Genomic DNA, 12355 nt, shown 5'->3' on the forward strand with positions numbered 1-12355 from the left:
TGTACCTCTGCCTCCTCAATCTGAGGCTCTGGTTCAGCGTGATACTCCATGGATCTGTCCTCCTCTGCAACATGGTGGTTTGCAGGTTTAACAGGATTTACAGCTCGCCTGCACGCTCATTGGAGGTGTCCCATTGTTCCACTGCCCTTGCAAATGTACTCTTTGAATCGGCATGAGTGGAAACAATGATCATCCCTGCAGCACCAACAAGGTGTTAATGGCCTTGCATTCATCACCCTTGATGGTGGACTCTGAGACATCTGTGGATGTGTAGCTGCAGGTATGTGTGACCTGCCCTGTACGTTATGATTCAAAAGCAACATCACTTTGTTCACAATACTTGTAGCAGAAATTGTGTGCTGAGAGAGTTGCTTCATATTGTCACTGGTGGCAATGAACGCCTGGGCTATCGCTATGGACTTACTCAAGGTTGGAGACTCTACAGTCAAAAGTTTGCAAAGTATGATTTCGTGGCCAATGCCAAGCACGAAAATGTCTCTGAGCATGTGCTCCAAATGCCCTTCAAATTCGCAATGTCCTGCAAGGCATCTTAGCTCGGCGACATAACTCGCCACTTCCTGGCCTTCAGACCTTTTGTAGGTGTAGAACCGGTACCTCACCATCAGAACGCTTTCCTTCAGGTTCAAATGCTCCTGGACCAGTGTGCACAAATTATCATACGATTTCTCCGTAGGTTTCGCTGGTGTGAGCAGATTCTTCATGAGGCCATACGCTGGTGCCTCACAGACGGTGAGGAGGATCGCCCTTCGTTTGGCAGCGCTCTCTTCCCCATCTAGCTCGTTGGCCACGAAGTATCGGTCGAGTTACTCCACAAAAGTTTCCCAATCATCGCCCTCTGAGAATTTGTGCAGGATGCCCACTGTTCTCTGCATCTTTGGGTTCGCTATCTGTATCTCGTCACCAGTTGTTGTGCATGGAGAAAGAGTCAGACTGAACACTGTGATTCAAAGTAAAGTGTGACCTTAGTCTTTTATTGCAGGTCTCCAGAGTGCCTCTCCAACCTGTGAAGCCTCCTTAAAAACCTGTGCTCCCAAGGGTTTATGGGATCCCTTGGGACTCCAGGGGATGAGCCCTCTGGTGCCTGTACAGAGAAAATACAAGTATACATATATAACACTGAGCATCATGGTTGGGTCAACAAGTGACCTAATGGAGTTTCCCATCACGTCCAACCTGGAAATCATGGGTTCCAAGCTACGTGCAAAGCTCCATGTTCCTTGACAGTGACAAGAGGCTCTCTGGTAGGCCTGCCATTTCACTAAACATTTCTGTGTGCATGCCCATCACCCTTCTTCTGAAGGCCACTCCATTGAAGTCCTCACCCTGAATGCTCTGCAACAACAATTTGTATTTATATAGCTCCTTTAACGTAGTAAAACATTCCAAGGCACTTCACACGTGTATTTTAAGACAAAAATTTGACACTGAGAAATTACAGCAGATGACTAAAAGTTTGGTCAAAGCAGCTTTACAGAACGTCTTAAACGAAGAAAGAGAGGTAGAGAACAGGAGATGTCTAGGGAGGGAGTTCAGAACTTAGGGCCTAGGCAACAAAAGGGACAGCCACAAATGGTAAAGCGATTATAATCGGAGATGCTCAAGAGGGCAGAATTTGAGGAACACAGATATCTCGGGGGGTTGTGAAGCTGAAGGAGATCACAGAGATAGGAAGGGGCGAGGTCATAGAGGGATTTGTAAACAAGGATGAGAATTTTGAAATTGAGGTGTTGCTTAACCGGGAGGTCAGGGAGTACAAGGGTCATGGATGAACAGAACTTGGTGTGAGTTAGGACACGGGCTGCCAAGTTTTGGATGAGCTCACGTTTATGTAGGGTAGAATGAGGAGGCCAGCCAGGAGTGCATTGGAATAGTCAAGTCTAGAGGTAACAAAGGCATGGATGAGGGTTTCAGCAGCAGATGAGCTGAGACAGGGGCGGAGACAGGCAATGTTACGGAGGTGGAAATAGGCAGTTTTAATTATGCTGCGGATATGTGATCTGAAGCATATTTCAGGGTCAAATATGACACCAAGGTCTGCTTCAGCCTCAGACAGATGCTAGAAAGAGGGATGGAGTCGGTGGTTAGGGAACGCAGTTTCTGGCGGGGACCAAAGACAATGGCTTCGGTCTTCCCAATATTTAATTGGAGAAAATTTCTGCTCATCCAGTACTGGATGTCGGACAAGCAGGCTGACAATTTAGAAACTGTGGAGGGGTCGAGCGAAGTGATGGTGAGGTAGAGCGGGGTGTCGTCAGTGTACATGTGGAAACTAACACTTTGTTTTCTACAGCAGAACTCATATCCACCCTCGCCCTCCGGAGGGCTGGCATCTGTGCTACCCTGTGGGGTTCCCTGCTGCGGAGAGTTGTTGATGCCAGTTCATTGGATGTGTTCGGGAGGGAGTTGGATGTGGTCCTTGCGGCTGGGGAGGTCGGGGGGTGTGGAGGGGGCGTGTGGGGTTGGTGCTGGGGTGGGTGATCAGCCATGATCTTGTTGAATGGCGGTGCAGGCTCGAAGGGCCGAATGGCCTACTCCAGCACCTATTTTCTATGTTTCTATGTTTCTAAGACCAACCCATCCTCTGTCATCGAACTACAGTTCGCGGACGACGCTTGCGTCTGCGCACATTCAGAACCATCGTCAACATCTTCACTGAGGCGTACGAAAGCATGGGCCTTACACTAAACATCCGTAAGACAAAAGTCCTCCACCAACCTGACCCCGCCACACAGCACTGACCCCCCCCCCGGTCATCAAAATCAAAGGCACAGCCTTGGACAATGTGGACCACTTTCCATACCTTGGGAGCCTACTATCAGCAAGTGCAGACATCGACGACGAGGTCCAACTGCCTCCAGTGCACCAGCGCAGCCTTCGGTCACCTGAGGAAGGGAGTGTTCAAAGACCACACCTTCAAATCTGGCACCAAGCTCATGGTCTACAGGACAGCAGTGATACTCACCCATGATCTTATTGAATTGCGGTGCAGGCTCGAAGGGCCGAATGGCCTACTCCTCCAACTATTTTCTATGTTTCTGTGTTTCCTGTATGGCTCAGAGGCGTGGATCACATACGGTAGACACCTCAAATCGTTGGAGAAATACCACCAACGATGTCTCCGCAAGATCCTGCAAATCCCCTAGGAGGATAGACGCACCAACGTCAGTGTTTTTGATCAAGCCAACACCCCAGCATCGAAGCACTGACCACGCTCGACCAGCTCCGTTGGGCTGGCCACATTGTTCGCATGCCTGACACAAGACTATCAAAGCAAGCGTTCTACTTAGAACTCCTACATGGCAAGCGATCCCCAGTGTCACGTATCCTACATGGTTACTGCTTGTACTATTACAATGTGTGCCAGTAAAAGGGCACCGCAGTGGGAGACTTGCAGGTTACCTGTACAGGTGTGCCTGGCCTAGTATAAAAGGCAGGCCGCCAGGTGTGATCCCCACTCTCGAGTTATCAATAAAGGACTAAGGTCACTACTGTTCAAGTACAACACATTGCCTCGTGGAATCATTATCAGAGCATCCAAAGACATAACAATTGGCGACGAGATTACGGACCGTCATGCGAAAATGGCTACCCTTGGTACGTTGCAGCAGTTCGCCGCTGATGATGATTGGGACGCCTTTGTGGAGAGGCTCAACCATTTCTTCACAGCAAATGACCTGGCAGGCGACAATTCAGCCCAATGGCTGATAAGCGCAGAGCTATCCTGCTAACCAGTTGTGGGCCCACTGTCTATGGCCTCATCAGGGACTTGCTGGCACCAGCGAAGACAACGACCAAGACGTACGAGGAGCTTGTAACGCTGAACCATGAGAAACTCAAGCTCAAAGAGATCATCCTCACAGCCAGATACCAGTTTTACACCCGCCGACGACCCGAAAGCCAGGAATTTGAGTACAGAGGCAGGGAGGTGTTACAAAAGTTGTACAGGGCCTTGGTGAGGCCACATCTGGAGTATTGTGTACAATTTTGGTCTCCTAACTTGAGGAAGGACATTCTTGCTATTGAGGGAGTGCAGCGAAGGTTCACGAGACCCGGGATGGCAGGACTGACATATCAAGAAAGACTGGAACAACTGGGCTTGTATTCACTGGAGTTCAGAAGAATGAGAGGGGATCTCATAGAAACGTTTAAAATTCTGACGGGTTTAGACAGGTTAGATGCAAGAAGAATGTTCCCAATGTTGGGGAAGTCCAGAACCAGGAGTCACAGTCTAAGGATAAGGGGTAAGCCATTTAGGACCGAGATGAGGAGAAACTTCTTCACCCAGAGAGTGGTGAACCTGTGGAATTCTCTACCACAGAAAGTTGTTGAGGCCAATTCACTAAATATATTCAAAAAGGAGTTTGATGTAGTCCTTACTACTAGGGGGAATCAAGGGGTATGGCAAGAAAGCAGGAATGGAGTACTGAAGTTGCATGTACCAGCGGATTTGGAAAGCAGCTAATGTAACGCCTCTGTTTAAAAAAGGGGGCAGACAAAAGGCAGGTAACTATAGGCCAGTTAGTTTAACATCTGTAGTGGGGAAAATGCTTGAAACTATCATTAAGGAAGGAATAGTGCAGACGCAGCATGGATTCATGAAGGGGAAATCATGTTTAACTAATTTACTGGAAATCTTTGAGGATATAACGAGCATGGTGGATAGAGGTGTACCGATGAATGTGGTCTATTTAGATTTTCAAAAGGCATTCGATAAGGTGCCACACAAAAGGTTACTGCAGAAGATAAAAATACGCGGGGTCAGTGGAAATGTACTAGCATGGATAGAGAATTGGCTGGCTAACAGAAAGCAGAGAGTCGGGATAAATGGGTCCTTTTCGGGTTGGAAATCGGTGGTTAGTGGTGTGCCACAGGGATCGGTGCTGGGACCACAACTGTTTACAATATACATAGATGACCTGGAAGAGGGGACAGAGTGTAGTGTAACAAAATTTGCAGATGACACAAAGATTAGTGGGAAAGCGGGTTGTGTAGAGGACTCAGAGAGGCTGCAGAGATTTGGATAGGTTAAGCGAATGGGCTAAGGTTTGGCAGATGGAATACAATGTCAGCCAGTGTGAGGTCATCCACCTTGGGAAAAAAAACAAAAAAAGAGAATACTATTTGAATGGGGAGAAATTACAACATGCTGCGGTGCAGAGGGACCTGGGGGTCCTTGTGCATGAATCCCAAAAAGTTAGTTTGCAGGTGCAGCAGGTAATCAGGAAGGCGAATGGAATGTTGGCCTTCATTGCGAGAGGGATGGATTATAAAAGCAGGGAGGTCCTTCTGCAACTGTATAGGATATTGGTGAGGCCGCACCTGGAGTACTGCGTGCAGTTTTGGTCGCCTTACTTAAGGAAGGATATACTGGCTTTGGAGGGGGCACAGAGACGATTCACTAGGTTGATTCCGGAGATGAGGGGGTTACCTTATGATGATAGATTGAGTAGACTGGGTCTTTACTCGTTGGAGTTCAGAAGGATGAGGGGTGATCTTATAGAAACATTTAAAATAATGAAAGGGATAGACAAGATAGAGGCAGAGAGGTTGTTTCCACTGGTCGGGGAGACTAGAACTAGGGGGCACAGCCTCAAAATACGGGGGAGCCAATTTAAAACCGAGTTGAGAAGGAATTTCTTCTCCCAGAGGGTTGTGACTCTGTGGAATTCTCTGCCCAAGGAAGCAGTTGAGGCTAGCTCATTGAATGTATTCAAGTCACAGATAGATAGATTTTTAACTAATAAGGGAATTAAGGGTTATGGGGAGCGGGCTGAGTCCACGGCCAGATCAGCCATGATCTTGTTGAATGGCGGAGCAGGCTCGAGGGGCTAGATGGCCTACTCCTGTTCCTAATTCTTATTTTCTTATGTTCAGCCATGAACTCATTGAATGGCGGTGCAGGCTTGAAGGGCCGAATGGCCTACTCCTGCACCCATTTTCTATGTTTCTATGAAAATCGCGAAATATGCTGCAGACCTCAGGAGGCTGGCGGGACCGTGTGATTTCGGCGACCATCTCACCGAAGCGCTGCGAGATATCTTTGTCATTGGAATTGGCCATGAGGGCCTTCTTCATAAGCTACTGTCTGTGGATACCACAGTCACACTGCAGAAGGTCATCTCCGTGAGCCAGGCATTCATGACCTCGACCTGCGGCTCTAGGTAGATGACTCACCCTCAGGACTCAAACCCGGCAAGTACTGTGCACAGAGTGCCGTCTTTTTGAGGCTGGACTGTAGAATGTGAACCTTCTCAGGGAAGAGAGAACAGACCCCCGAGTCCGTTAACTCAGAGGGGGGCTATTCGAGTAGCTCCATGTTGGCGTTGCAGAGGGAATCACAGGGCTCACCAGTGCTGTTTTAAAAACCATGTAAAGGCTGCAGCACAAAGGGCCACCTCCAGCGAATGTGTAAAAGAAATATGACTCACTGTGTTGATGAAGAGTCTGCAGATGGCCATGAATCCAGCATGGATTATGAAGCGACAGTCAGAGAGGCAGCTCAGCCCCACAATGAGATATATAGCATGTTTACCTGCACCACCGAGTGTTCCCCGTTTAGGATGGAAGTCGAGATAAATGGCATTCCAGTCTTCATGGAAGTGGACACGGGGGCAAGCCAGTCAGTAATGAGTCAAGAAGCCTTTGAGAGGCTAGGGGACAATCAAACTGAACGACCCAAGTTGGTCTCGGTTCAAGCAAAGCTGCGCACCTACACCAATGAACTTATCCCAGTCGTTGGTAGTGAGAATGTAAAGGTACTCCATGATGGCGCAGTGCACAAGTTACCTCTGTGGATTGTTGCAGGTGATGGACCAACGCTACTCGGAAGAAGATGGATGGAGAAGATCCACTGGAAGTGGGAAGACGTCAACCCTCCAGCGATCGCATCCTCCGCGTTCAGAGGCAAAGCAAGCCCTCACCTGAGGGTGGACCCGGCACCAGAGAGCAGACCACAACAGCACTCGAGGCACAGACCGCCAAGCACGACTGCGTGGAGATGATCCAGCTGGAGACGACCTGAATGCACCTTCCAGGCTCCAGTGGCAAGACTCCGGAGGAAGAAAATCGGATCCAAAGGCGACTTCCCAGCTTCGGTGGCAGAACCCGGGGAGAAGAGGATCACAGCAGTTGACATCGTGGATGGAGGAAAGATGGCACCCAAACCACGAGGGGATGTGCTGAAGAAAAAGATGGCGGCAGCCAGACCATGAGGTGCAGCACTGATGGAGCAACACGTGGCACCAAACGGAGAAGAGGATTGGGGTAAAGTTAGCAAGGCTCTCTTAAAGGAGGCCGGCAACCCACCACACTTAAAAGGAAAGTTTCACATTCTCAATCAATGTAAAAGCAACTATGAGATAGATGTAAAATGTGCAACTGATGATCAGAGTTGTGTACAGGCAATAAGCATAGAAAAGGCGCATGATCACGATCGGAGCTACAGGTTATTTACAATGAGTAATGAAACGTTGTGCGATGTAGGATTTCAACTGCATTCAGTCAATGCAGCGGGCAGACACCCATTGGGAGTACACAGATCCAGCAAGCTACCGAATGCTGTAGCCTGTGTCCCTGGGACCAGAGTTATGAACCACGGAGTGTGGCCACAAGCAGCCAATACATACAAGCTGCAGAGCGAGCGATCTCAAGAGGGCAATGGCACTGGTATCGATACCCTGCCCCTGATCGGCTCCTACTCTCAGGCACCCAATGGCATCAACCACCAGGAGCTTGAAAGAGCAAACTGTGCTAAGGCGCAGTCCCCAGACCCTATTGCCATCAAGGCCATACCCAGGAACGAAGGGTCACCCGCAACACTTCCCCCAATGGAACCGGGACAAGCCAGGATCCCAAACCAAATAACGCCCAGGCAAGTGAGTCAGCAGATCCCTGTGCACTGCTAGATGATTGCTTCTCAGGGAGCAGCAGTGACCCAGGGCATAAGGAAAGGACAGGGAGGTCACAGGCATCTGTGAACCTGCCCGACGCTAGGAGCAACGACAAAAGCCCCGAGAGCAGGAAACTTGACCCAACTGGGTTCCCACTGCCAGCACTGGGCACCGCGCTGCCACCAGACTACTCGGACACCATCCAGCAGTTCTGGCACTAGTTTGTCCTCACGCACCGGTGCTGACACCAGCACTGATTCCAAGTATGTATCAAGAATGTATCTCACCAGTCACATGTACTTGCCTCACAACTGTACCACAGATGCAATGATGTAAATGCAAATTTTTTTTCTGAACTTGAATGCACATGAATGCAATGAGCCACCGACATAATCTATATGTGGGGGGGAGAAATGGAGTGGTCATGGACATACAAACAGAAACCACCAGCACTCCACTGCCAACAAAACACCATCCACTCACCCAAGATAGAAACGACCCACCAAGGGTTAACTAGATAGAGCTAAGCCCTGAGCACAGTCAATGCAGAGGCGATTTGCACTAAAGGCTTGGGTGAGAGTGATGTCATGTATCCTACATGGTTACTGCTTGTACTATTACAAGGTGTGCCACCAGAGGGCACCGCAGTGGGAGACTTGCAGGTTACCTGTACAGGTGTGCCTGGCCTAGTATAAAAGGCAGGCCACCAGGTGCGATCCTCACTCTGGAGTTATCAATAAAGGACTGTCACTACTGTTCAAGTACAACACATTGCCTCGTGGAGTCATTATCAGAGCATCCAAAGACATAACACCCAGGTGGGAAGAGGAAATGTTTCAAGGATACCCTCAAAGTCTCCTTGATAAAGTGCAACATCCCCATCGACACCTGGGAATCCCTGGCCAAAGACCACCCTAAATGGATCAAGAGCATATGGGAGGGCGCTGATCACTTCAAGTGTCGTCGCCGAGAGCATGCGGAAAACAAGCGTAGGCAGCGGAAGGAGCGTGCGGCAAACCAGGCTCCCCACCCACCCTTTCCTTCAAAAACTGTCCCACCTGCGACCGAGACTGTAATTCCCTTATTGTACTGTACAGTCACCTGAGAACCCACTTTGAGGGTGGAAGCAAGTCTTCTTCGATTTCAAGGAACTGCCTACGAGTATGAGTCATGGCTGAACAGCTAGCATTGTGTGCAAGGTGTGTGATGTGGGTGTGAGGCTTGCAACAGTGGTAAGTGAGGGGGAGGTGAAGCTGTAATTGTGAAATATGAGTCATGGTTGATAGAAGGTGAGCGATGAGGGTGTGGTACATTGAGAAGTGTGTGAGGCTAATGGTGCATAGAGTGTGGGATAGAGCATTTGAAGATGCATCAATGACCTTGACTACTCGTGTGAGGTCATTAAACATCTTTCGGCACTGGATCCATGTCCTGGGGTAAAGATAGGTGGCACTGACAGCTTCTGCGATCTCTTCCCACTGCCTTCGAACAGTGTGTATGGAAGGCCTCCTGACCCCCTGTGTGTAGAGGACCTGCACACCCCTGCACCAAGGCCTCCAGTGCTGCATCAGAGAATCAAGGTGCCTTTTCTCTGCATTGTTGAGACATTGCTAAGTTCTAGTTGCAGTCCGAATGAGATTCTTCTCTCACAAAGCACCTCCCCTTTAAGAAGTGCAGACAGCCTTTCACTCTGCAAGCAACCTTTAAATAGAGGGATGAATCCACATGTTATTGGGCCCCATGTTGAGCGCTGAGCCAACCAGCAACACATTGAATACTGATCTCAGTGCTGCAATCATGTTAATGAGCAGGCAACATGAATTTGCATGCTGCCTGCACTACTTTCAACGGGCATGGACAGGTCATGCATTGTAATCCCTGTGCCCATTTTTGGGCCTTATCCAATTTAACCCCCCAGAACTGCACTGAGTACTCATTGTCTGACCATGGTTCTGTATAAATTTACCATTACCTCCCTGCTTTTGATTTCTATTCCTCTATTCCTACATTACAACAATAACTACACTCCAAAAGTATTTAATTGGTTGTAAAGTGCTTTGAGATGTCCGGTGGTTGTGAAAGGTGCTAAATAGATCAAATTTTTCTTTCTTTCCAGAAATGAACTCCAGTAGCAGGACATTTGGAAAAGCAAAATTCGGTCAGGCAGAGTGAGCATGGATTTATGAAGGGCAAGTCATGTTTGACAAATTTGCTAGAATTCTTTGAGGATGCACTGAATAGGGTAGATAAAGGGGAACCAGTGGATGTGGTGTATTTGGACTTCCAGAAGGCATTTGACAAGGCACCACATAAAAGTTTACTGCACAAGATAAAAGTTCACGGGGTTGGGGGTAATATATTAGCATGGATAGAGGATTGGCTAACTAACAGAAAACAGAGAATAGGGATAAATGGTTCATTCTCGGGTTGGCAATCAATAACTAGTGAGGTGCTGCAGGAATCCATGCTGGGACCGCAACTATTTACAATCTATATTAACGACTTGGAGGAAGGGATTGAGTGTAACGTAGCCAAGTTTGCTGACGATACAAAGATTTGAGGAAAAGCAATGTGTGAGGAGGACACACTAAATCTGCAAAAGGACATAGACAGGCTAAGTGAGTGGGCAAAAATTTGACAGATTGAGTATAATGTTGGAAAGTGTGAGGTGGCAGAAAAAAATCAAAGAGCAAATTATTATTTAAATGGAGAAAGATTGTAAAGTGCTGCAGTACAGCGGGACCTGGGGGTACTTGTGCATGAAACACAAAAGGTTAGTATGCAGGTACAGCAAGTGATCAGGAAGGCCAATGGAATCTTGGCCTTTATTGCAAAGGGGATGGAGTATAAAAGCAGGGAAGTCTTGCTACAGCTGTACAGGGTATTGGTGAGGCCACACCTGGAACACTGCGTGCAGTTTTGGTTTCCATATTTACGAAAGGATATACTTGCTTTGGAGGCAGTTCAGAGAAGGTTCACTAGGTTGATTCCGGAGATGAGGGGGTTGACTTATGAGGAAAGGTTGAGTAGGTTGGGCCTCTACTCATTAGAATTCAGAAGAATGAGAGGTGATCTTATTGAAACGTATAAGATTATGAGGGGGCTTGACAAGGTGGATGCAGAGAGGATGTTTCCACTGATAGGGGAGACTAGAGCTAGAGGACATGATCTTAGAATAAGGGGCCGCCTATTTAAAAATGAAATGAGGAGAAATTTCTTCTCTCAGCGGGTTATAAATCTATGGAATTCGCTGCCTCAGAAAGCTGTGGAAGCTGGGACATTGAATAAATTTAAGACAGAAATAGACAGTTTCTTAAACAGTAAGGGAATAAGGGGTTATGGAGAGCGGGCAGGGAAGTGGACCTGAGTCCCTGATCGGATCAGCCATGATTATATTAAATGGCGGAGCAGGCTCGAGAGGTCATATGGCTTTCTCCTGCTCCTATTTTTTTATGTTCTTATGTTCTTATTTTGTTTGAATGCTTTATGATAATTATTCTTTTCAACTTGATTTCCTACTTTTAGTGTTCTAAGTATCTGTCTTCACAGATTTCTTTTCTCCCCTAACTCATTTATGTTTCTTACCTTCCAATGAATAAGTGGCCTCCTTATTCCTCCTACAAAAATGAACCATCTCACACTTGTTATATTGAATTTACTTTTGCCATTTATCCTCCCATGCTTGGAAGCCTGTTTTACCATCCTGAAACTACCAGGATGGTAGAAGGCAAACTAGATGAACCATAATCTATTTTTGTCTAGCAATTCTTATGCTTTTCTGTATTTTGGTGCAGTCCTGCAGATTATTAGCAATATCCCCCAATTTGGTATCAACTTTAAATTTTGATGCAATACCTCCTACTTTTGAGTTCAAATCATTTGTGTGTACCGTAAACAAAAGTGGTCTCAGTATGGATCCCTGCGGGATACAACTTCCCACTTTCTGCCAGACTGAGAAACTTCCCTTATCTCCTCCCCTTGGTTTTTTGTTTTGCAGCCATCTTTCATTCCATTGTGCTACATGCCCCCTGATTCCACACACTCTGATCTTTGTCATGAGTTTCACGTGGCACCTTATCGAAGGCCTTCTGAAAGTCCATATGTACCACATCCACTGCATTGACTTTGTCTACACTTTCTGTTATTTCTTCAAAGTATAAAATAATGTTGGTTAAACATGACCTTCCTTTTAGAAATTCACATTGACATTTTTTTATTATATTCATCTTCTCAAGATCCCATCCCATTTTGTTATCTGCTTAAATTTTTATAAATGGTTACTTGTGCCTTTACCATCTCTCTCCAATTTAGTTTTTGATTATCCGCGGGTGTAATCCATTTGGACCCGGGGATTTGTCCTCCTTAAGTTTGGTTAGTTTGTCTAGTGTCTCCTTTCTTTCTATCTTAACTGTTGTGATATCTCTCTTGACTTCTTCTACTGTTGT

The sequence above is a fragment of the Pristiophorus japonicus genome, chromosome 2 (assembly GCF_044704955.1).
Source record: "Pristiophorus japonicus isolate sPriJap1 chromosome 2, sPriJap1.hap1, whole genome shotgun sequence".
NCBI lineage: Eukaryota > Metazoa > Chordata > Chondrichthyes > Pristiophoridae > Pristiophorus > Pristiophorus japonicus.